This window comes from Chiloscyllium punctatum, chromosome 18 (genome assembly GCF_047496795.1).
Source record: "Chiloscyllium punctatum isolate Juve2018m chromosome 18, sChiPun1.3, whole genome shotgun sequence".
Lineage (NCBI taxonomy): Eukaryota > Metazoa > Chordata > Chondrichthyes > Orectolobiformes > Hemiscylliidae > Chiloscyllium > Chiloscyllium punctatum.
Genome location: NC_092756.1, coordinates 21,586,844 through 21,609,556, shown reverse-complemented (window position 1 = coordinate 21,609,556; position 22,713 = coordinate 21,586,844). Strand labels below are relative to the sequence as shown.

Sequence of the window (22,713 nt, the reverse complement as noted above, 5' to 3'; positions counted from 1 at the left end):
TATGAAAGCACAGGTCCAGAGGTTCCTCTGAGAGTGTAATTTCTTTCATTGCTGTTGCTGATTGAATGAGCCACTAACGTGCGATCTGCTCCAAAACATGATTCAGGACCTCTGGTGCCAATTCTCGCACGCTGAATAACGACAGACACCTTCCAAATGAGGTCTTTCAGAGACGACTTTGGGATACATTTGACAGACAGACTAGTTGAGGAATCCGTGGTGCACTGTGACACCAGCACATCAGCTTCTTCCCTGTCTTTGAACCGGGCCGCCTGCGCAAGGAATGCGAATGCGGTAATGCTTTTCGTGGAAGGATCAGAAGGGGGTAACTACACTCTCAAACAGAATGGCACATGATAGGAAACAGGTTGGAGAAAAACTTTACAATGCTTTGCACAGTAATTAAATGGAATTGCATTGCATTGCACTACGAGAGAAGATTTGTTCAAGCAAACTCGAAGGCAGGTTTGCACATGGGAAAGCAAGCAAGAAAGCTACGTTCTTGTCGATGTCAAAGGCTGCAGTTGAAGAGTAAAGCAGTTTCTGCCCAGTTTCGAACTGAGGACCTTTCGCGTGTAAGGCGAACGTGATGACCACTACACTACAGAAACAAGCCTCGGTCGCCCTCGCTGCAGCTCAGTGGCATCCAGCACTGAAAGTTGAAGCCATTCTACCTTTCACCTTTCTGTTTCCGTTAGCTCGTTGTTTAATGGGACTTGTTTAATTTTAGCGATGTGGTGAGCATGGACGAGATACACCGAAGTGTCTGTTTCCACGCGGTGTACCCCAATAACGTTGTGTTGCTTACACCTGCTTTAAAGAATTACGTTTTTGCGGAGCTTACCGTCGCAGTCTGTGGCAAAATCATTTAGTCTGTTCGACTGCTCACGGGAAAGGTAGCATTGTGAAACACTGCAGAAACGAACGACTTCCTTACTTTTGCTCCGACTGACCATACTCCGTGAAGGTTTCCCAGATTCTCAGCTGGAAGTTACCTCAGAAACCCTGTTAATTCGTAATGTATTGAGCGAATCGCAAAACAGAAAGCATTTAACACGGAACACAAACAAAACTGGAAAACCAAATGCATTTTCAGACACAGCGAGCATGAATGCTAAATGTGAGACAGTCCGGGGGCATGAGCCATAAAGTAATCACACAACGAACAACAGGGCAATTCCAAACTACTCTTTCAAACATACTGGAGCCTGAGTGCACCACCACTTCCCAGACAATGCTGCAAAGAGACAAAGAAAGAACATAATAAGAATGGGCCATAAAAAGTGAATTTCACCAATCACAGTCTCGATTAGATTACCTTTCCCTTCCGATGTCTCCAGGACGGAAATGACTGAAGTGGGAGAAATTCAATAACATATGACATCGAAATACATTGGAACGATTTTCTCATTGGCCAGAAAACCAAATAACGACGAGTCGAGTCACCGTAGGACTCTGTTTCGCAACAACGATGAAATAACAGTCTCCATTCGGTTCCAGTAAAAGCTCAACTTGCCTGGAACAGAAAGCAACAGTAGAGCTGCTGGCGATTTTCCATGCGGGAAGCGAACACGATCACGACAGCACAGACACTTTGGAAAATTCGGCACTTTTCCACACCGCAGTCAATTCGCCGGGAAGCAAACTCATTTTACTTCCGTTTTAAACAGAAATGAGGCAGGGATTGAAGCAGCATTTAAACCAGCTGTTCCGTTGGAGCTGTTCAGCAGAATGGCAGCGGTGGGATTCGAGCCCACGCCTCTGTCGAGACTGGAGCCTTAATCCAGTGCCTTAGACCGCTCGGCCACACTACCAGCACGTCCGCGAGTCCATTTTCTTGCACTTCCAATTGTGTTCCTGCATAACAACAGATTCAAACTGACGTGAAAAGGTTTGAATGATCCCTCTCCGACTCGCACAGCTGCTGGGATGTGCCCGTCTCCAATATCAATTTCTCAGCAGTTAACGATAGCCCATCAAACCAGACAAAAATCACTGGTAAACTGAGTCTATCTTCTCAGACTGGATTCAGCTACAAATGTATCTGTGAGTGCGTGAGAATATATGATCGGTTATGATTGGGTCAAATTACCATGAGCTACTTGACATTACTGCAATTTCGATTCTTGCTTTGCTAAATGATTTCACCCATTGCTCGAAACAGGACAACTTTCACGTTTACACGGAACATGAAACACACCGGACTACAGGGAAAATTCACAAAGCTGAGCAGGCCGTGTCCCAAATCATACCGTGCAGCATTGTTTCAGTCACTGTGTCTGTTTTGCAGAATAAGGTTCCCAAAGAATGTTCCACCCTAAAACCGGAGGTAGCATTACAATCCGAGAACGACAGATTACATTGTGAGGAAGGTCTGACCTCGGGGCCGGTTCGAGATGTCACTTTCCTTGCCTTTTACCTTAACCGTGCAATTTGCTGCAGAGATTGTCACACCTGGACATGAGCCTCATCGATACCAAAAGAGTTGGAAACCTGTGTGTGAATCGATGAAAAAGCGCGACTCAATAAAGTTTAACAAGTTCCATGGTGCTTTTTAGAAATGCAGTTTCTGTTCACCTCAATCCAAAAGGCAGTTTCTGAACATAGTAACAGAAGTCAAAAGGTAATTACCTCACCCCACCCCCACTCCGGAAGAGGTGCTAACTGCCCTTGATTGCTTTTTGTTCACGATGTGAAGAGCTCTCACGCCTGAGTCACCGTCACGTCTCTGGTTGCTGAGTGAATCACAAAGAAGGACGTTCTCCAGAGCTGCAACTGCCTCACTTCCCCACTCGCCCTCCCCGTTTCCATTTTCCTGCTCGTCAGTGATTTAAAGAAAACCAAATGGATGCGATGTCATTCTGTCGCCTCTCTGTCGATTCCTCCGTTTCAGTTCCAACGTGGCTTAGATCTCGGGGCGCACCTTAATACTAGCGACGCTATGAAAGCACAGGTCCAGAGGTTCCTCTGAGAGTGTAATTTCTTTCATTGCTGTTGCTGATTGAATGAGCCACTAACGTGCGATCTGCTCCAAAACATGATTCAGGACCTCTGGTGCCAATTCTCGCACGCTGAATAACGACAGACACCTTCCAAATGAGGTCTTTCAGAGACGACTTTGGGATACATTTGACAGACAGACTAGTTGAGGAATCCGTGGTGCACTGTGACACCAGCACATCAGCTTCTTCCCTGTCTTTGAACCGGGCCGCCTGCGCAAGGAATGCGAATGCGGTAATGCTTTTCGTGGAAGGATCAGAAGGGGGTAACTACACTCTCAAACAGAATGGCATATGATAGGAAACAGGTTGGAGAAAAACTTTACAATGCTTTGCACAGTAATTAAATGGAATTGCATTGCATTGCACTACGAGAGAAGATTTGTTCAAGCAAACTCGAAGGCAGGTTTGCACATGGGAAAGCAAGCAAGAAAGCTACGTTCTTGTCGATGTCAAAGGCTGCAGTTGAAGAGTAAAGCAGTTTCTGCCCAGTTTCGAACTGAGGACCTTTCGCGTGTAAGGCGAACGTGATGACCACTACACTACAGAAACAAGCCTCGGTCGCCCTCGCTGCAGCTCAGTGGCATCCAGCACTGAAAGTTGAAGCCATTCTACCTTTCACCTTTCTGTTTCCGTTAGCTCGTTGTTTAATGGGACTTGTTTAATTTTAGCGATGTGGTGAGCATGGACGAGATACACCGAAGTGTCTGTTTCCACGCGGTGTACCCCAATAACGTTGTGTTGCTTACACCTGCTTTAAAGAATTACGTTTTTGCGGAGCTTACCGTCGCAGTCTGTGGCAAAATCATTTAGTCTTTTCGACTGCTCACGGGAAAGGTAGCATTGTGAAACACTGCAGAAACGAACGACTTCCTTACTTTTGCTCCGACTGACCATACTCCGTGAAGGTTTCCCAGATTCTCAGCTGGAAGTTACCTCAGAAACCCTGTTAATTCGTAATGTATTGAGCGAATCGCAAAACAGAAAGCATTTAACACGGAACACAAACAAAACTGGAAAACCAAATGCATTTTCAGACACAGCGAGCATGAATGCTAAATGTGAGACAGTCCGGGGGCATGAGCCATAAAGTAATCACACAACGAACAACAGGGCAATTCCAAACTACTCTTTCAAACATACTGGAGCCTGAGTGCACCACCACTTCCCAGACAATGCTGCAAAGAGACAAAGAAAGAACATAATAAGAATGGGCCATAAAAAGTGAATTTCACCAATCACAGTCTCGATTAGATTACCTTTCCCTTCCGATGTCTCCAGGACGGAAATGACTGAAGTGGGAGAAATTCAATAACATATGACATCGAAATACATTGGAACGATTTTCTCATTGGCCAGAAAACCAAATAACGACGAGTCGAGTCACCGTAGGACTCTGTTTCGCAACAACGATGAAATAACAGTCTCCATTCGGTTCCAGTAAAAGCTCAACTTGCCTGGAACAGAAAGCAACAGTAGAGCTGCTGGCGATTTTCCATGCGGGAAGCGAACACGATCACGACAGCACAGACACTTTGGAAAATTCGGCACTTTTCCACACCGCAGTCAATTCGCCGGGAAGCAAACTCATTTTACTTCTGTTTTAAACAGAAATGAGGCAGGGATTGAAGCAGCATTTAAACCAGCTGTTCCGTTGGAGCTGTTCAGCAGAAATGGCAGCGGGGGGATTTGAACCCACGCCTCTGTCGAGACTGGAGCCTTAATCCAGTGCCTTAGACCGCTCGGCCATACTACCAGCACGTCCGCGAGTCCATTTTCTTGCACTTCCAATTGTGTTCCTGCATAACAACAGATTCAAACTGACGTGAAAAGGTTTGAATGATCCCTCTCCGACTCGCACAGCTGCTGGGATGTGCCCGTCTCCAATATCAATTTCTCAGCAGTTAACGATAGCCCATCAAACCAGACAAAAATCACTGGTAAACTGAGTCTATCTTCTCAGACTGGATTCAGCTACAAATGTATCTGTGAGTGCGTGAGAATATATGATCGGTTATGATTGGGTCAAATTACCATGAGCTACTTGACATTACTGCAATTTCGATTCTTGCTTTGCTAAATGATTTCACCCATTGCTCGAAACAGGACAACTTTCACGTTTACACGGAACATGAAACACACCGGACTACAGGGAAAATTCACAAAGCTGAGCAGGCCGTGTCCCAAATCATACCGTGCAGCATTGTTTCAGTCACTGTGTCTGTTTTGCAGAATAAGGTTCCCAAAGAATGTTCCACCCTAAAACCGGAGGTAGCATTACAATCCGAGAACGACAGATTACATTGTGAGGAAGGTCTGACCTCGGGGCCGGTTCGAGATGTCACTTTCCTTGCCTTTTACCTTAACCGTGCAATTTGCTGCAGAGATTATCACACCTGGACATGAGCCTCATCGATACCAAAAGAGTTGGAAACCTGTGTGTGAATCGATGAAAAAGCGCGACTCAATAAAGTTTAACAAGTTCCATGGTGCTTTTTAGAAATGCAGTTTCTGTTCACCTCAATCCAAAAGGCAGTTTCTGAACATAGTAACAGAAGTCAAAAGGTAATTACCTCACCCCACCCCCACTCCGGAAGAGGTGCTAACTGCCCTTGATTGCTTTTTGTTCACGATGTGAAGAGCTCTCACGCCTGAGTCACCGTCACGTCTCTGGTTGCTGAGTGAATCACAAAGAAGGACGTTCTCCAGAGCTGCAACTGCCTCACTTCCCCACTCGCCCTCCCCGTTTCCATTTTCCTGCTCGTCAGTGATTTAAAGAAAACCAAATGGATGCGATGTCATTCTGTCGCCTCTCTGTCGATTCCTCCGTTTCAGTTCCAACGTGGCTTAGATCTCGGGGCGCACCTTAATACTAGCGACGCTATGAAAGCACAGGTCCAGAGGTTCCTCTGAGAGTGGAATTTCTTTCATTGCTGTTGCTGATTGAATGAGCCACTAACGTGCGATCTGCTCCAAAACATGATTCAGGACCTCTGGTGCCAATTCTCGCACGCTGAATAACGACAGACACCTTCCAAATGAGGTCTTTCAGAGACGACTTTGGGATACATTTGACAGACAGACTAGTTGAGGAATCCGTGGTGCACTGTGACACCAGCACATCAGCTTCTTCCCTGTCTTTGAACCGGGCCGCCTGCGCAAGGAATGCGAATGCGGTAATGCTTTTCGTGGAAGGATCAGAAGGGGGTAACTACACTCTCAAACAGAATGGCATATGATAGGAAACAGGTTGGAGAAAAACTTTACAATGCTTTGCACAGTAATTAAATGGAATTGCATTGCATTGCACTACGAGAGAAGATTTGTTCAAGCAAACTCGAAGGCAGGTTTGCACATGGGAAAGCAAGCAAGAAAGCTACGTTCTTGTCGATGTCAAAGGCTGCAGTTGAAGAGTAAAGCAGTTTCTGCCCAGTTTCGAACTGAGGACCTTTCGCGTGTAAGGCGAACGTGATGACCACTACACTACAGAAACAAGCCTCGGTCGCCCTCGCTGCAGCTCAGTGGCATCCAGCACTGAAAGTTGAAGCCATTCTACCTTTCACCTTTCTGTTTCCGTTAGCTCGTTGTTTAATGGGACTTGTTTAATTTTAGCGATGTGGTGAGCATGGACGAGATACACCGAAGTATCTGTTTCCACGCGGTGTACCCCAATAACGTTGTGTTGCTTACACCTGCTTTAAAGAATTACGTTTTTGCGGAGCTTACCGTCGCAGTCTGTGGCAAAATCATTTAGTCTGTTCGACTGCTCACGGGAAAGGTAGCATTGTGAAACACTGCAGAAACGAACGACGTCCTTACTTTTGCTCCGACTGACCATACTCCGTGAAGGTTTCCCAGATTCTCAGCTGGAAGTTACCTCAGAAACCCTGTTAATTCGTAATGTATTGAGCGAATCGCAAAACAGAAAGCATTTAACACGGAACACAAACAAAACTGGAAAACCAAATGCATTTTCAGACACAGCGAGCATGAATGCTAAATGTGAGACAGTCCGGGGGCATGAGCCATAAAGTAATCACACAACGAACAACAGGGCAATTCCAAACTACTCTTTCAAACATACTGGAGCCTGAGTGCACCACCACTTCCCAGACAATGCTGCAAAGAGACAAAGAAAGAACATAATAAGAATGGGCCATAAAAAGTGAATTTCACCAATCACAGTCTCGATTAGATTACCTTTCCCTTCCGATGTCTCCAGGACGGAAATGACTGAAGTGGGAGAAATTCAATAACATATGACATCGAAATACATTGGAACGATTTTCTCATTGGCCAGAAAACCAAATAACGACGAGTCGAGTCACCGTAGGACTCTGTTTCGCAACAACGATGAAATAACAGTCTCCATTCGGTTCCAGTAAAAGCTCAACTTGCCTGGAACAGAAAGCAACAGTAGAGCTGCTGGCGATTTTCCATGCGGGAAGCGAACACGATCACGACAGCACAGACACTTTGGAAAATTCGGCACTTTTCCACACCGCAGTCAATTCGCCGGGAAGCAAACTCATTTTACTTCTGTTTTAAACAGAAATGAGGCAGGGATTGAAGCAGCATTTAAACCAGCTGTTCCGTTGGAGCTGTTCAGCAGAATGGCAGCGGTGGGATTCGAACCCACGCCTCTGTCGAGACTGGAGCCTTAATCCAGTGCCTTAGACCGCTCGGCCACACTACCAGCACGTCCGCGACTCCATTTTCTTGCACTTCCAATTGTGTTCCTGCATAACAACAGATTCAAACTGACGTGAAAAGGTTTGAATGATCCCTCTCCGACTCGCACAGCTGCTGGGATGTGCCCGTCTCCAATATCAATTTCTCAGCAGTTAACGATAGCCCATCAAACCAGACAAAAATCACTGGTAAACTGAGTCTATCTTCTCAGACTGGATTCAGCTACAAATGTATCTGTGAGTGCGTGAGAATATATGATCGGTTATGATTGGGTCAAATTACCATGAGCTACTTGACATTACTGCAATTTCGATTCTTGCTTTGCTAAATGATTTCACCCATTGCTCGAAACAGGACAACTTTCACGTTTACACGGAACATGAAACACACCGGACTACAGGGAAAATTCACAAAGCTGAGCAGGCCGTGTCCCAAATCATACCGTGCAGCATTGTTTCAGTCACTGTGTCTGTTTTGCAGAATAAGGTTCCCAAAGAATGTTCCACCCTAAAACCGGAGGTAGCATTACAATCCGAGAACGACAGATTACATTGTGAGGAAGGTCTGACCTCGGGGCCGGTTCGAGATGTCACTTTCCTTGCCTTTTACCTTAACCGTGCAATTTGCTGCAGAGATTATCACACCTGGACATGAGCCTCATCGATACCAAAAGAGTTGGAAACCTGTGTGTGAATCGATGAAAAAGCGCGACTCAATAAAGTTTAACAAGTTCCATGGTGCTTTTTAGAAATGCAGTTTCTGTTCACCTCAATCCAAAAGGCAGTTTCTGAACATAGTAACAGAAGTCAAAAGGTAATTACCTCACCCCACCCCCACTCCGGAAGAGGTGCTAACTGCCCTTGATTGCTTTTTGTTCACGATGTGAAGAGCTCTCACGCCTGAGTCACCGTCACGTCTCTGGTTGCTGAGTGAATCACAAAGAAGGACGTTCTCCAGAGCTGCAACTGCCTCACTTCCCCACTCGCCCTCCCCGTTTCCATTTTCCTGCTCGTCAGTGATTTAAAGAAAACCAAATGGATGCGATGTCATTCTGTCGCCTCTCTGTCGATTCCTCCGTTTCAGTTCCAACGTGGCTTCGATCTCGGGGCGCACCTTAATACTAGCGACGCTATGAAAGCACAGGTCCAGAGGTTCCTCTGAGAGTGGAATTTCTTTCATTGCTGTTGCTGATTGAATGAGCCACTAACGTGCGATCTGCTCCAAAACATGATTCAGGACCTCTGGTGCCAATTCTCGCACGCTGAATAACGACAGACACCTTCCAAATGAGGTCTTTCAGAGACGACTTTGGGATACATTTGACAGACAGACTAGTTGAGGAATCCGTGGTGCACTGTGACACCAGCACATCAGCTTCTTCCCTGTCTTTGAACCGGGCCGCCTGCGCAAGGAATGCGAATGCGGTAATGCTTTTCGTGGAAGGATCAGAAGGGGGTAACTACACTCTCAAACAGAATGGCATATGATAGGAAACAGGTTGGAGAAAAACTTTACAATGCTTTGCACAGTAATTAAATGGAATTGCATTGCATTGCACTACGAGAGAAGATTTGTTCAAGCAAACTCGAAGGCAGGTTTGCACATGGGAAAGCAAGCAAGAAAGCTACGTTCTTGTCGATGTCAAAGGCTGCAGTTGAAGAGTAAAGCAGTTTCTGCCCAGTTTCGAACTGAGGACCTTTCGCGTGTAAGGCGAACGTGATGACCACTACACTACAGAAACAAGCCTCGGTCGCCCTCGCTGCAGCTCAGTGGCATCCAGCACTGAAAGTTGAAGCCATTCTACCTTTCACCTTTCTGTTTCCGTTAGCTCGTTGTTTAATGGGACTTGTTTAATTTTAGCGATGTGGTGAGCATGGACGAGATACACCGAAGTATCTGTTTCCACGCGGTGTACCCCAATAACGTTGTGTTGCTTACACCTGCTTTAAAGAATTACGTTTTTGCGGAGCTTACCGTCGCAGTCTGTGGCAAAATCATTTAGTCTGTTCGACTGCTCACGGGAAAGGTAGCATTGTGAAACACTGCAGAAACGAACGACGTCCTTACTTTTGCTCCGACTGACCATACTCCGTGAAGGTTTCCCAGATTCTCAGCTGGAAGTTACCTCAGAAACCCTGTTAATTCGTAATGTATTGAGCGAATCGCAAAACAGAAAGCATTTAACACGGAACACAAACAAAACTGGAAAACCAAATGCATTTTCAGACACAGCGAGCATGAATGCTAAATGTGAGACAGTCCGGGGGCATGAGCCATAAAGTAATCACACAACGAACAACAGGGCAATTCCAAACTACTCTTTCAAACATACTGGAGCCTGAGTGCACCACCACTTCCCAGACAATGCTGCAAAGAGACAAAGAAAGAACATAATAAGAATGGGCCATAAAAAGTGAATTTCACCAATCACAGTCTCGATTAGATTACCTTTCCCTTCCGATGTCTCCAGGACGGAAATGACTGAAGTGGGAGAAATTCAATAACATATGACATCGAAATACATTGGAACGATTTTCTCATTGGCCAGAAAACCAAATAACGACGAGTCGAGTCACCGTAGGACTCTGTTTCGCAACAACGATGAAATAACAGTCTCCATTCGGTTCCAGTAAAAGCTCAACTTGCCTGGAACAGAAAGCAACAGTAGAGCTGCTGGCGATTTTCCATGCGGGAAGCGAACACGATCACGACAGCACAGACACTTTGGAAAATTCGGCACTTTTCCACACCGCAGTCAATTCGCCGGGAAGCAAACTCATTTTACTTCTGTTTTAAACAGAAATGAGGCAGGGATTGAAGCAGCATTTAAACCAGCTGTTCCGTTGGAGCTGTTCAGCAGAATGGCAGCGGTGGGATTCGAACCCACGCCTCTGTCGAGACTGGAGCCTTAATCCAGTGCCTTAGACCGCTCGGCCACACTACCAGCACGTCCGCGACTCCATTTTCTTGCACTTCCAATTGTGTTCCTGCATAACAACAGATTCAAACTGACGTGAAAAGGTTTGAATGATCCCTCTCCGACTCGCACAGCTGCTGGGATGTGCCCGTCTCCAATATCAATTTCTCAGCAGTTAACGATAGCCCATCAAACCAGACAAAAATCACTGGTAAACTGAGTCTATCTTCTCAGACTGGATTCAGCTACAAATGTATCTGTGAGTGCGTGAGAATATATGATCGGTTATGATTGGGTCAAATTACCATGAGCTACTTGACATTACTGCAATTTCGATTCTTGCTTTGCTAAATGATTTCACCCATTGCTCGAAACAGGACAACTTTCACGTTTACACGGAACATGAAACACACCGGACTACAGGGAAAATTCACAAAGCTGAGCAGGCCGTGTCCCAAATCATACCGTGCAGCATTGTTTCAGTCACTGTGTCTGTTTTGCAGAATAAGGTTCCCAAAGAATGTTCCACCCTAAAACCGGAGGTAGCATTACAATCCGAGAACGACAGATTACATTGTGAGGAAGGTCTGACCTCGGGGCCGGTTCGAGATGTCACTTTCCTTGCCTTTTACCTTAACCGTGCAATTTGCTGCAGAGATTGTCACACCTGGACATGAGCCTCATCGATACCAAAAGAGTTGGAAACCTGTGTGTGAATCGATGAAAAAGCGCGACTCAATAAAGTTTAACAAGTTCCATGGTGCTTTTTAGAAATGCAGTTTCTGTTCACCTCAATCCAAAAGGCAGTTTCTGAACATAGTAACAGAAGTCAAAAGGTAATTACCTCACCCCACCCCCACTCCGGAAGAGGTGCTAACTGCCCTTGATTGCTTTTTGTTCACGATGTGAAGAGCTCTCACGCCTGAGTCACCGTCACGTCTCTGGTTGCTGAGTGAATCACAAAGAAGGACGTTCTCCAGAGCTGCAACTGCCTCACTTCCCCACTCGCCCTCCCCGTTTCCATTTTCCTGCTCGTCAGTGATTTAAAGAAAACCAAATGGATGCGATGTCATTCTGTCGCCTCTCTGTCGATTCCTCCGTTTCAGTTCCAACGTGGCTTAGATCTCGGGGCGCACCTTAATACTAGCGACGCTATGAAAGCACAGGTCCAGAGGTTCCTCTGAGAGTGTAATTTCTTTCATTGCTGTTGCTGATTGAATGAGCCACTAACGTGCGATCTGCTCCAAAACATGATTCAGGACCTCTGGTGCCAATTCTCGCACGCTGAATAACGACAGACACCTTCCAAATGAGGTCTTTCAGAGACGACTTTGGGATACATTTGACAGACAGACTAGTTGAGGAATCCGTGGTGCACTGTGACACCAGCACATCAGCTTCTTCCCTGTCTTTGAACCGGGCCGCCTGCGCAAGGAATGCGAATGCGGTAATGCTTTTCGTGGAAGGATCAGAAGGGGGTAACTACACTCTCAAACAGAATGGCACATGATAGGAAACAGGTTGGAGAAAAACTTTACAATGCTTTGCACAGTAATTAAATGGAATTGCATTGCATTGCACTACGAGAGAAGATTTGTTCAAGCAAACTCGAAGGCAGGTTTGCACATGGGAAAGCAAGCAAGAAAGCTACGTTCTTGTCGATGTCAAAGGCTGCAGTTGAAGAGTAAAGCAGTTTCTGCCCAGTTTCGAACTGAGGACCTTTCGCGTGTAAGGCGAACGTGATGACCACTACACTACAGAAACAAGCCTCGGTCGCCCTCGCTGCAGCTCAGTGGCATCCAGCACTGAAAGTTGAAGCCATTCTACCTTTCACCTTTCTGTTTCCGTTAGCTCGTTGTTTAATGGGACTTGTTTAATTTTAGCGATGTGGTGAGCATGGACGAGATACACCGAAGTGTCTGTTTCCACGCGGTGTACCCCAATAACGTTGTGTTGCTTACACCTGCTTTAAAGAATTACGTTTTTGCGGAGCTTACCGTCGCAGTCTGTGGCAAAATCATTTAGTCTGTTCGACTGCTCACGGGAAAGGTAGCATTGTGAAACACTGCAGAAACGAACGACTTCCTTACTTTTGCTCCGACTGACCATACTCCGTGAAGGTTTCCCAGATTCTCAGCTGGAAGTTACCTCAGAAACCCTGTTAATTCGTAATGTATTGAGCGAATCGCAAAACAGAAAGCATTTAACACGGAACACAAACAAAACTGGAAAACCAAATGCATTTTCAGACACAGCGAGCATGAATGCTAAATGTGAGACAGTCCGGGGGCATGAGCCATAAAGTAATCACACAACGAACAACAGGGCAATTCCAAACTACTCTTTCAAACATACTGGAGCCTGAGTGCACCACCACTTCCCAGACAATGCTGCAAAGAGACAAAGAAAGAACATAATAAGAATGGGCCATAAAAAGTGAATTTCACCAATCACAGTCTCGATTAGATTACCTTTCCCTTCCGATGTCTCCAGGCCGGAAATGACTGAAGTGGGAGAAATTCAATAACATATGACATCGAAATACATTGGAACGATTTTCTCATTGGCCAGAAAACCAAATAACGACGAGTCGAGTCACCGTAGGACTCTGTTTCGCAACAACGATGAAATAACAGTCTCCATTCGGTTCCAATAAAAGCTCAACTTGCCTGGAACAGAAAGCAACAGTAGAGCTGCTGGCGATTTTCCATGCGGGAAGCGAACACGATCACGACAGCACAGACACTTTGGAAAATTCGGCACTTTTCCACACCGCAGTCAATTCGCCGGGAAGCAAACTCATTTTACTTCTGTTTTAAACAGAAATGAGGCAGGGATTGAAGCAGCATTTAAACCAGCTGTTCCGTTGGAGCTGTTCAGCAGAAATGGCAGCGGTGAGATTCGAACCCACGCCTCTGTCGAGACTGGAGCCTTAATCCAGTGCCTTAGACCGCTCGGCCACACTACCAGCACGTCCGCGAGTCCGTTTTCTTGCACTTCCAATTGTGTTCCTGCATAACAACAGATTCAAACTGACGTGAAAAGATTTGAATGATCCCTCTCCGACTCGCACAGCTGCTGGGATGTGCCCGTCTCCAATATCAATTTCTCAGCAGTTAACGATAGCCCATCAAACCAGACAAAAATCACTGGTAAACTGAGTCTATCTTCTCAGACTGGATTCAGCTACAAATGTATCTGAGAGTGCGTGAGAATATATGATCGGTTATGATTGGGTCAAATTACCATGAGCTACTTGACATTACTGCAATTTCGATTCTTGCTTTGCTAAATGATTTCACCCATTGCTCGAAACAGGACAACTTTCACGTTTACACGGAACATGAAACACACCGGACTACAGGGAAAATTCACAAAGCTGAGCAGGCCGTGTCCCAAATCATACCGTGCAGCATTGTTTCAGTCACTGTGTCTGTTTTGCAGAATAAGGTTCCCAAAGAATGTTCCACCCTAAAACCGGAGGTAGCATTACAATCCGAGAACGACAGATTACATTGTGAGGAAGGTCTGACCTCGGGGCCGGTTCGAGATGTCACTTTCCTTGCCTTTTACCTTAACCGTGCAATTTGCTGCAGAGATTGTCACACCTGGACATGAGCCTCATCGATACCAAAAGAGTTGGAAACCTGTGTGTGAATCGATGAAAAAGCGCGACTCAATAAAGTTTAACAAGTTCCATGGTGCTTTTTAGAAATGCAGTTTCTGTTCACCTCAATCCAAAAGGCAGTTTCTGAACATAGTAACAGAAGTCAAAAGGTAATTACCTCACCCCACCCCCACTCCGGAAGAGGTGCTAACTGCCCTTGATTGCTTTTTGTTCACGATGTGAAGAGCTCTCACGCCTGAGTCACCGTCACGTCTCTGGTTGCTGAGTGAATCACAAAGAAGGACGTTCTCCAGAGCTGCAACTGCCTCACTTCCCCACTCGCCCTCCCCGTTTCCATTTTCCTGCTCGTCAGTGATTTAAAGAAAACCAAATGGATGCGATGTCATTCTGTCGCCTCTCTGTCGATTCCTCCGTTTCAGTTCCAACGTGGCTTAGATCTCGGGGCGCACCTTAATACTAGCGACGCTATGAAAGCACAGGTCCAGAGGTTCCTCTGAGAGTGTAATTTCTTTCATTGCTGTTGCTGATTGAATGAGCCACTAACGTGCGATCTGCTCCAAAACATGATTCAGGACCTCTGGTGCCAATTCTCGCACGCTGAATAACGACAGACACCTTCCAAATGAGGTCTTTCAGAGACGACTTTGGGATACATTTGACAGACAGACTAGTTGAGGAATCCGTGGTGCACTGTGACACCAGCACATCAGCTTCTTCCCTGTCTTTGAACCGGGCCGCCTGCGCAAGGAATGCGAATGCGGTAATGCTTTTCGTGGAAGGATCAGAAGGGGGTAACTACACTCTCAAACAGAATGGCACATGATAGGAAACAGGTTGGAGAAAAACTTTACAATGCTTTGCACAGTAATTAAATGGAATTGCATTGCATTGCACTACGAGAGAAGATTTGTTCAAGCAAACTCGAAGGCAGGTTTGCACATGGGAAAGCAAGCAAGAAAGCTACGTTCTTGTCGATGTCAAAGGCTGCAGTTGAAGAGTAAAGCAGTTTCTGCCCAGTTTCGAACTGAGGACCTTTCGCGTGTAAGGCGAACGTGATGACCACTACACTACAGAAACAAGCCTCGGTCGCCCTCGCTGCAGCTCAGTGGCATCCAGCACTGAAAGTTGAAGCCATTCTACCTTTCACCTTTCTGTTTCCGTTAGCTCGTTGTTTAATGGGACTTGTTTAATTTTAGCGATGTGGTGAGCATGGACGAGATACACCGAAGTGTCTGTTTCCACGCGGTGTACCCCAATAACGTTGTGTTGCTTACACCTGCTTTAAAGAATTACGTTTTTGCGGAGCTTACCGTCGCAGTCTGTGGCAAAATCATTTAGTCTGTTCGACTGCTCACGGGAAAGGTAGCATTGTGAAACACTGCAGAAACGAACGACTTCCTTACTTTTGCTCCGACTGACCATACTCCGTGAAGGTTTCCCAGATTCTCAGCTGGAAGTTACCTCAGAAACCCTGTTAATTCGTAATGTATTGAGCGAATCGCAAAACAGAAAGCATTTAACACGGAACACAAACAAAACTGGAAAACCAAATGCATTTTCAGACACAGCGAGCATGAATGCTAAATGTGAGACAGTCCGGGGGCATGAGCCATAAAGTAATCACACAACGAACAACAGGGCAATTCCAAACTACTCTTTCAAACATACTGGAGCCTGAGTGCACCACCACTTCCCAGACAATGCTGCAAAGAGACAAAGAAAGAACATAATAAGAATGGGCCATAAAAAGTGAATTTCACCAATCACAGTCTCGATTAGATTACCTTTCCCTTCCGATGTCTCCAGGCCGGAAATGACTGAAGTGGGAGAAATTCAATAACATATGACATCGAAATACATTGGAACGATTTTCTCATTGGCCAGAAAACCAAATAACGACGAGTCGAGTCACCGTAGGACTCTGTTTCGCAACAACGATGAAATAACAGTCTCCATTCGGTTCCAATAAAAGCTCAACTTGCCTGGAACAGAAAGCAACAGTAGAGCTGCTGGCGATTTTCCATGCGGGAAGCGAACACGATCACGACAGCACAGACACTTTGGAAAATTCGGCACTTTTCCACACCGCAGTCAATTCGCCGGGAAGCAAACTCATTTTACTTCTGTTTTAAACAGAAATGAGGCAGGGATTGAAGCAGCATTTAAACCAGCTGTTCCGTTGGAGCTGTTCAGCAGAAATGGCAGCGGTGAGATTCGAACCCACGCCTCTGTCGAGACTGGAGCCTTAATCCAGTGCCTTAGACCGCTCGGCCACACTACCAGCACGTCCGCGAGTCCGTTTTCTTGCACTTCCAATTGTGTTCCTGCATAACAACAGATTCAAACTGACGTGAAAAGGTTTGAATGATCCCTCTCCGACTCGCACAGCTGCTGGGATGTGCCCGTCTCCAATATCAATTTCTCAGCAGTTAACGATAGCCCATCAAACCAGACAAAAATCACTGGTAAACTGAGTCTATCTTCTCAGACTGGATTCAGCTACAAATGTATCTGTGAGTGCGTGAGAATATATGATCGGTTATGATTGGGTCAAATTACCATGAGCTACTTGACATTACTGCAATTTCGATTCTTGCTTTGCTAAATGATTTCACCCATTGCTCGAAACAGGACAACTTTCACGTTTACACGGAACATGAAACACACCGGACTACAGGGAAAATTCACAAAGCTGAGCAGGCCGTGTCCCAAATCATACCGTGCAGCATTGTTTCAGTCACTGTGTCTGTTTTGCAGAATAAGGTTCCCAAAGAATGTTCCACCCTAAAACCGGAGGTAGCATTACAATCCGAGAACGACAGATTACATTGTGAGGAAGGTCTGACCTCGGGGCCGGTTCGAGATGTCACTTTCCTTGCCTTTTACCTTAACCGTGCAATTTGCTGCAGAGATTGTCACACCTGGACATGAGCCTCATCGATACCAAAAGAGTTGGAAACCTGTGTGTGAATCGATGAAAAAGCGCGACTCAATAAAGTTTAACAAGTTCCATGGTGCTTTTTAGAAATGCAGTTTCTGTTCACCTCAATCCAAAAGGCAGTTTCTGAACATAGTAACAGAAGTCAAAAGGTAATTACCTCACCCCACCCCCACTCCGGAAGAGGTGCTAACTGCCCTTGATTGCTTTTTGTTCACGATGTGAAGAGCTCTCACGCCTGAGTCACCGTCACGTCTCTGGTTGCTGAGTGAATCACAAAGAAGGACGTTCTCCAGAGCTGCAACTGCCTCACTTCCCCACTCGCCCTCCCCGTTTCCATTTTCCTGCTCGTCAGTGATTTAAAGAAAACCAAATGGATGCGATGTCATTCTGTCGCCTCTCTGTCGATTCCTCCGTTTCAGTTCCAACGTGGCTTAGATCTCGGGGCGCACCTTAATACTAGCGACGCTATGAAAGCACAGGTCCAGAGGTTCCTCTGAGAGTGTAATTTCTTTCATTGCTGTTGCTGATTGAATGAGCCACTAACGTGCGATCTGCTCCAAAACATGATTCAGGACCTCTGGTGCCAATTCTCGCACGCTGAATAACGACAGACACCTTCCAAATGAGGTCTTTCAGAGACGACTTTGGGATACATTTGACAGACAGACTAGTTGAGGAATCCGTGGTGCACTGTGACACCAGCACATCAGCTTCTTCCCTGTCTTTGAACCGGGCCGCCTGCGCAAGGAATGCGAATGCGGTAATGCTTTTCGTGGAAGGATCAGAAGGGGGTAACTACACTCTCAAACAGAATGGCACATGATAGGAAACAGGTTGGAGAAAAACTTTACAATGCTTTGCACAGTAATTAAATGGAATTGCATTGCATTGCACTACGAGAGAAGATTTGTTCAAGCAAACTCGAAGGCAGGTTTGCACATGGGAAAGCAAGCAAGAAAGCTACGTTCTTGTCGATGTCAAAGGCTGCAGTTGAAGAGTAAAGCAGTTTCTGCCCAGTTTCGAACTGAGGACCTTTCGCGTGTAAGGCGAACGTGATGACCACTACACTACAGAAACAAGCCTCGGTCGCCCTCGCTGCAGCTCAGTGGCATCCAGCACTGAAAGTTGAAGCCATTCTACCTTTCACCTTTCTGTTTCCGTTAGCTCGTTGTTTAATGGGACTTGTTTAATTTTAGCGATGTGGTGAGCATGGACGAGATACACCGAAGTGTCTGTTTCCACGCGGTGTACCCCAATAACGTTGTGTTGCTTACACCTGCTTTAAAGAATTACGTTTTTGCGGAGCTTACCGTCGCAGTCTGTGGCAAAATCATTTAGTCTGTTCGACTGCTCACGGGAAAGGTAGCATTGTGAAACACTGCAGAAACGAACGACTTCCTTACTTTTGCTCCGACTGACCATACTCCGTGAAGGTTTCCCAGATTCTCAGCTGGAAGTTACCTCAGAAACCCTGTTAATTCGTAATGTATTGAGCGAATCGCAAAACAGAAAGCATTTAACACGGAACACAAACAAAACTGGAAAACCAAATGCATTTTCAGACACAGCGAGCATGAATGCTAAATGTGAGACAGTCCGGGGGCATGAGCCATAAAGTAATCACACAACGAACAACAGGGCAATTCCAAACTACTCTTTCAAACATACTGGAGCCTGAGTGCACCACCACTTCCCAGACAATGCTGCAAAGAGACAAAGAAAGAACATAATAAGAATGGGCCATAAAAAGTGAATTTCACCAATCACAGTCTCGATTAGATTACCTTTCCCTTCCGATGTCTCCAGGACGGAAATGACTGAAGTGGGAGAAATTCAATAACATATGACATCGAAATACATTGGAACGATTTTCTCATTGGCCAGAAAACCAAATAACGACGAGTCGAGTCACCGTAGGACTCTGTTTCGCAACAACGATGAAATAACAGTCTCCATTCGGTTCCAATAAAAGCTCAACTTGCCTGGAACAGAAAGCAACAGTAGAGCTGCTGGCGATTTTCCATGCGGGAAGCGAACACGATCACGACAGCACAGACACTTTGGAAAATTCGGCACTTTTCCACACCGCAGTCAATTCGCCGGGAAGCAAACTCATTTTACTTCAGTTTTAAACAGAAATGAGGCAGGGATTGAAGCAGCATTTAAACCAGCTGTTCCGTTGGAGCTGTTCAGCAGAAATGGCAGCGGTGGGATTCGAACCCACGCCTCTGTCGAGACTGGAGCCTTAATCCAGTGCCTTAGACCGCTCGGCCACACTACCAGCACGTCCGCGAGTTCACTTTCTTGCACTTCCAATTGTGTTCCTGCATAACAACAGATTCAAACTGACGTGAAAAGGTTTGAATGATCCCTCTCCGACTCGCACAGCTGCTGGGATGTGCCCGTCTCCAATATCAATTTCTCAGCAGTTAACGATAGCCCATCAAACCAGACAAAAATCACTGGTAAACTGAGTCTATCTTCTCAGACTGGATTCAGCTACAAATGTATCTGAGAGTGCGTGAGAATATATGATCGGTTATGATTGGGTCAAATTACCATGAGCTACTTGACATTACTGCAATTTCGATTCTTGCTTTGCTAAATGATTTCACCCATTGCTCGAAACAGGACAACTTTCACGTTTACACGGAACATGAAACACACCGGACTACAGGGAAAATTCACAAAGCTGAGCAGGCCGTGTCCCAAATCATACCGTGCAGCATTGTTTCAGTCACTGTGTCTGTTTTGCAGAATAAGGTTCCCAAAGAATGTTCCACCCTAAAACCGGAGGTAGCATTACAATCCGAGAACGACAGATTACATTGTGAGGAAGGTCTGACCTCGGGGCCGGTTCGAGATGTCACTTTCCTTGCCGTTTACCTTAACCGTGCAATTTGCTGCAGAGATTATCACACCTGGACATGAGCCTCATCGATACCAAAAGAGTTGGAAACCTGTGTGTGAATCGATGAAAAAGCGCGACTCAATAAAGTTTAACAAGTTCCATGGTGCTTTTTAGAAATGCAGTTTCTGTTCACCTCAATCCAAAAGGCAGTTTCTGAACATAGTAACAGAAGTCAAAAGGTAATTACCTCACCCCACCCCCACTCCGGAAGAGGTGCTAACTGCCCTTGATTGCTTTTTGTTCACGATGTGAAGAGCTCTCACGCCTGAGTCACCGTCACGTCTCTGGTTGCTGAGTGAATCACAAAGAAGGACGTTCTCCAGAGCTGCAACTGCCTCACTTCCCCACTCGCCCTCCCCGTTTCAATTTTCCTGCTCGTCAGTGAATTAAAGAAAACCAAATGGATGCGATGTCATTCTGTCGCCTCTCTGTCGATTCCTCCGTTTCAGTACCAACGTGGCTTAGATCTCGGGGCGCACCTTAATACTAGCGACGCTATGAAAGCACAGGTCCAGAGGTTCCTCTGAGAGTGTAATTTCTTTCATTGCTGTTGCTGATTGAATGAGCCACTAACGTGCGATCTGCTCCAAAACATGATTCAGGACCTCTGGTGCCAATTCTCGCACGCTGAATAACGACAGACACCTTCCAAATGAGGTCTTTCAGAGACGACTTTGGGATACATTTGACAGACAGACTAGTTGAGGAATCCGTGGTGCACTGTGACACCAGCACATCAGCTTCTTCCCTGTCTTTAAACCGGGCCGCCTGCGCAAGGAATGCGAATGCGGTAATGCTTTTCGTGGAAGGATCAGAAGGGGGTAACTACACTCTCAAACAGAATGGCATATGATAGGAAACAGGTTGGAGAAAAACTTTACAATGCTTTGCACAGTAATTAAATGGAATTGCATTGCATTGCACTACGAGAGAAGATTTGTTCAAGCAAACTCGAAGGCAGGTTTGCACATGGGAAAGCAAGCAAGAAAGCTACGTTCTTGTCGATGTCAAAGGCTGCAGTTGAAGAGTAAAGCAGTTTCTGCCCAGTTTCGAACTGAGGACCTTTCGCGTGTAAGGCGAACGTGATGACCACTACACTACAGAAACAAGCCTCGGTCGCCCTCGCTGCAGCTCAGTGGCATCCAGCACTGAAAGTTGAAGCCATTCTACCTTTCACCTTTCTGTTTCCGTTAGCTCGTTGTTTAATGGGACTTGTTTAATTTTAGCGATGTGGTGAGCATGGACGAGATACACCGAAGTATCTGTTTCCACGCGGTGTACCCCAATAACGTTGTGTTGCTTACACCTGCTTTAAAGAATTACGTTTTTGCGGAGCTTACCGTCGCAGTCTGTGGCAAAATCATTTAGTCTGTTCGACTGCTCACGGGAAAGGTAGCATTGTGAAACACTGCAGAAACGAACGACTTCCTTACTTTTGCTCCGACTGACCATACTCCGTGAAGGTTTCCCAGATTCTCAGCTGGAAGTTACCTCAGAAACCCTGTTAATTCGTAATGTATTGAGCGAATCGCAAAACAGAAAGCATTTAACACGGAACACAAACAAAACTGGAAAACCAAATGCATTTTCAGACACAGCGAGCATGAATGCTAAATGTGAGACAGTCCGGGGGCATGAGCCATAAAGTAATCACACAACGAACAACAGGGCAATTCCAAACTACTCTTTCAAACATACTGGAGCCTGAGTGCACCACCACTTCCCAGACAATGCTGCAAAGAGACAAAGAAAGAACATAATAAGAATGGGCCATAAAAAGTGAATTTCACCAATCACAGTCTCGATTAGATTACCTTTCCCTTCCGATGTCTCCAGGACGGAAATGACTGAAGTGGGAGAAATTCAATAACATATGACATCGAAATACATTGGAACGATTTTCTCATTGGCCAGAAAACCAAATAACGACGAGTCGAGTCACCGTAGGACTCTGTTTCGCAACAACGATGAAATAACAGTCTCCATTCGGTTCCAGTAAAAGCTCAACTTGCCTGGAACAGAAAGCAACAGTAGAGCTGCTGGCGATTTTCCATGCGGGAAGCGAACACGATCACGACAGCACAGACACTTTGGAAAATTCGGCACTTTTCCACACCGCAGTCAATTCGCCGGGAAGCAAACTCATTTTACTTCTGTTTTAAACAGAAATGAGGCAGGGATTGAAGCAGCATTTAAACCAGCTGCTCCGTTGGAGCTGTTCAGCAGAAATGGCAGCGGGGGGATTCGAACCCACGCCTCTGTCGAGACTGGAGCCTTAATCCAGTGCCTTAGACCGCTCGGCCACACTACCAGCACGTCCGCGAACCCATTTTCTTGCACTTCCAATTGTGTTCCTGCATAACAACAGATTCAAACTGACGTGAAAAGGTTTGAATGATCCCTCTCCGACTCGCACAGCTGCTAGGATGTGCCCGTCTCCAATATCAATTTCTCAGCAGTTAACGATAGCCCATCAAACAAGACAAAAATCACTGGTAAACTGAGTCTATCTTCTCAGACTGGATTCAGCTACAAATGTATCTGTGAGTGCGTGAGAATATATGATCGGTTATGATTGGGTCAAATTACCATGAGCTACTTGACATTACTGCAATTTCGATTCTT

The 22,713-nt window shown here is 45.8% G+C and overlaps 11 non-coding genes across 11 annotated transcripts; all 11 read right to left on the bottom strand.

Moving 5' to 3' along the window:
• Nucleotides 1-538: 538 nt before the first annotated feature.
• trnav-uac (transfer RNA valine (anticodon UAC)) lies at nt 539-611 on the bottom strand. The gene has a single exon. It is a non-coding gene; the product is annotated as a tRNA-Val (tRNA).
• A 2,867-nt stretch (nt 612-3,478) lies between these two features.
• On the bottom strand, nt 3,479-3,551 carry trnav-uac (transfer RNA valine (anticodon UAC)). Its single transcript has one exon. It is a non-coding gene; the product is annotated as a tRNA-Val (tRNA).
• A 2,868-nt stretch (nt 3,552-6,419) lies between these two features.
• Nucleotides 6,420-6,492, bottom strand: trnav-uac (transfer RNA valine (anticodon UAC)). The gene has a single exon. It is a non-coding gene; the product is annotated as a tRNA-Val (tRNA).
• Nucleotides 6,493-7,613: 1,121 nt separating this feature from the next.
• Nucleotides 7,614-7,695, bottom strand: trnal-aag (transfer RNA leucine (anticodon AAG)). The gene has a single exon. It is a non-coding gene; the product is annotated as a tRNA-Leu (tRNA).
• Nucleotides 7,696-9,359: 1,664 nt separating this feature from the next.
• trnav-uac (transfer RNA valine (anticodon UAC)) lies at nt 9,360-9,432 on the bottom strand. Its single transcript has one exon. It is a non-coding gene; the product is annotated as a tRNA-Val (tRNA).
• Nucleotides 9,433-10,553: 1,121 nt separating this feature from the next.
• On the bottom strand, nt 10,554-10,635 carry trnal-aag (transfer RNA leucine (anticodon AAG)). The gene has a single exon. It is a non-coding gene; the product is annotated as a tRNA-Leu (tRNA).
• Nucleotides 10,636-12,299: 1,664 nt separating this feature from the next.
• Nucleotides 12,300-12,372, bottom strand: trnav-uac (transfer RNA valine (anticodon UAC)). The gene has a single exon. It is a non-coding gene; the product is annotated as a tRNA-Val (tRNA).
• Nucleotides 12,373-15,240: 2,868 nt separating this feature from the next.
• On the bottom strand, nt 15,241-15,313 carry trnav-uac (transfer RNA valine (anticodon UAC)). The gene has a single exon. It is a non-coding gene; the product is annotated as a tRNA-Val (tRNA).
• A 2,868-nt stretch (nt 15,314-18,181) lies between these two features.
• On the bottom strand, nt 18,182-18,254 carry trnav-uac (transfer RNA valine (anticodon UAC)). Its single transcript has one exon. It is a non-coding gene; the product is annotated as a tRNA-Val (tRNA).
• A 1,122-nt stretch (nt 18,255-19,376) lies between these two features.
• Nucleotides 19,377-19,458, bottom strand: trnal-aag (transfer RNA leucine (anticodon AAG)). Its single transcript has one exon. It is a non-coding gene; the product is annotated as a tRNA-Leu (tRNA).
• Nucleotides 19,459-21,122: 1,664 nt separating this feature from the next.
• trnav-uac (transfer RNA valine (anticodon UAC)) lies at nt 21,123-21,195 on the bottom strand. The gene has a single exon. It is a non-coding gene; the product is annotated as a tRNA-Val (tRNA).
• Between the last annotated feature and the right edge of the window lie 1,518 nt (nt 21,196-22,713).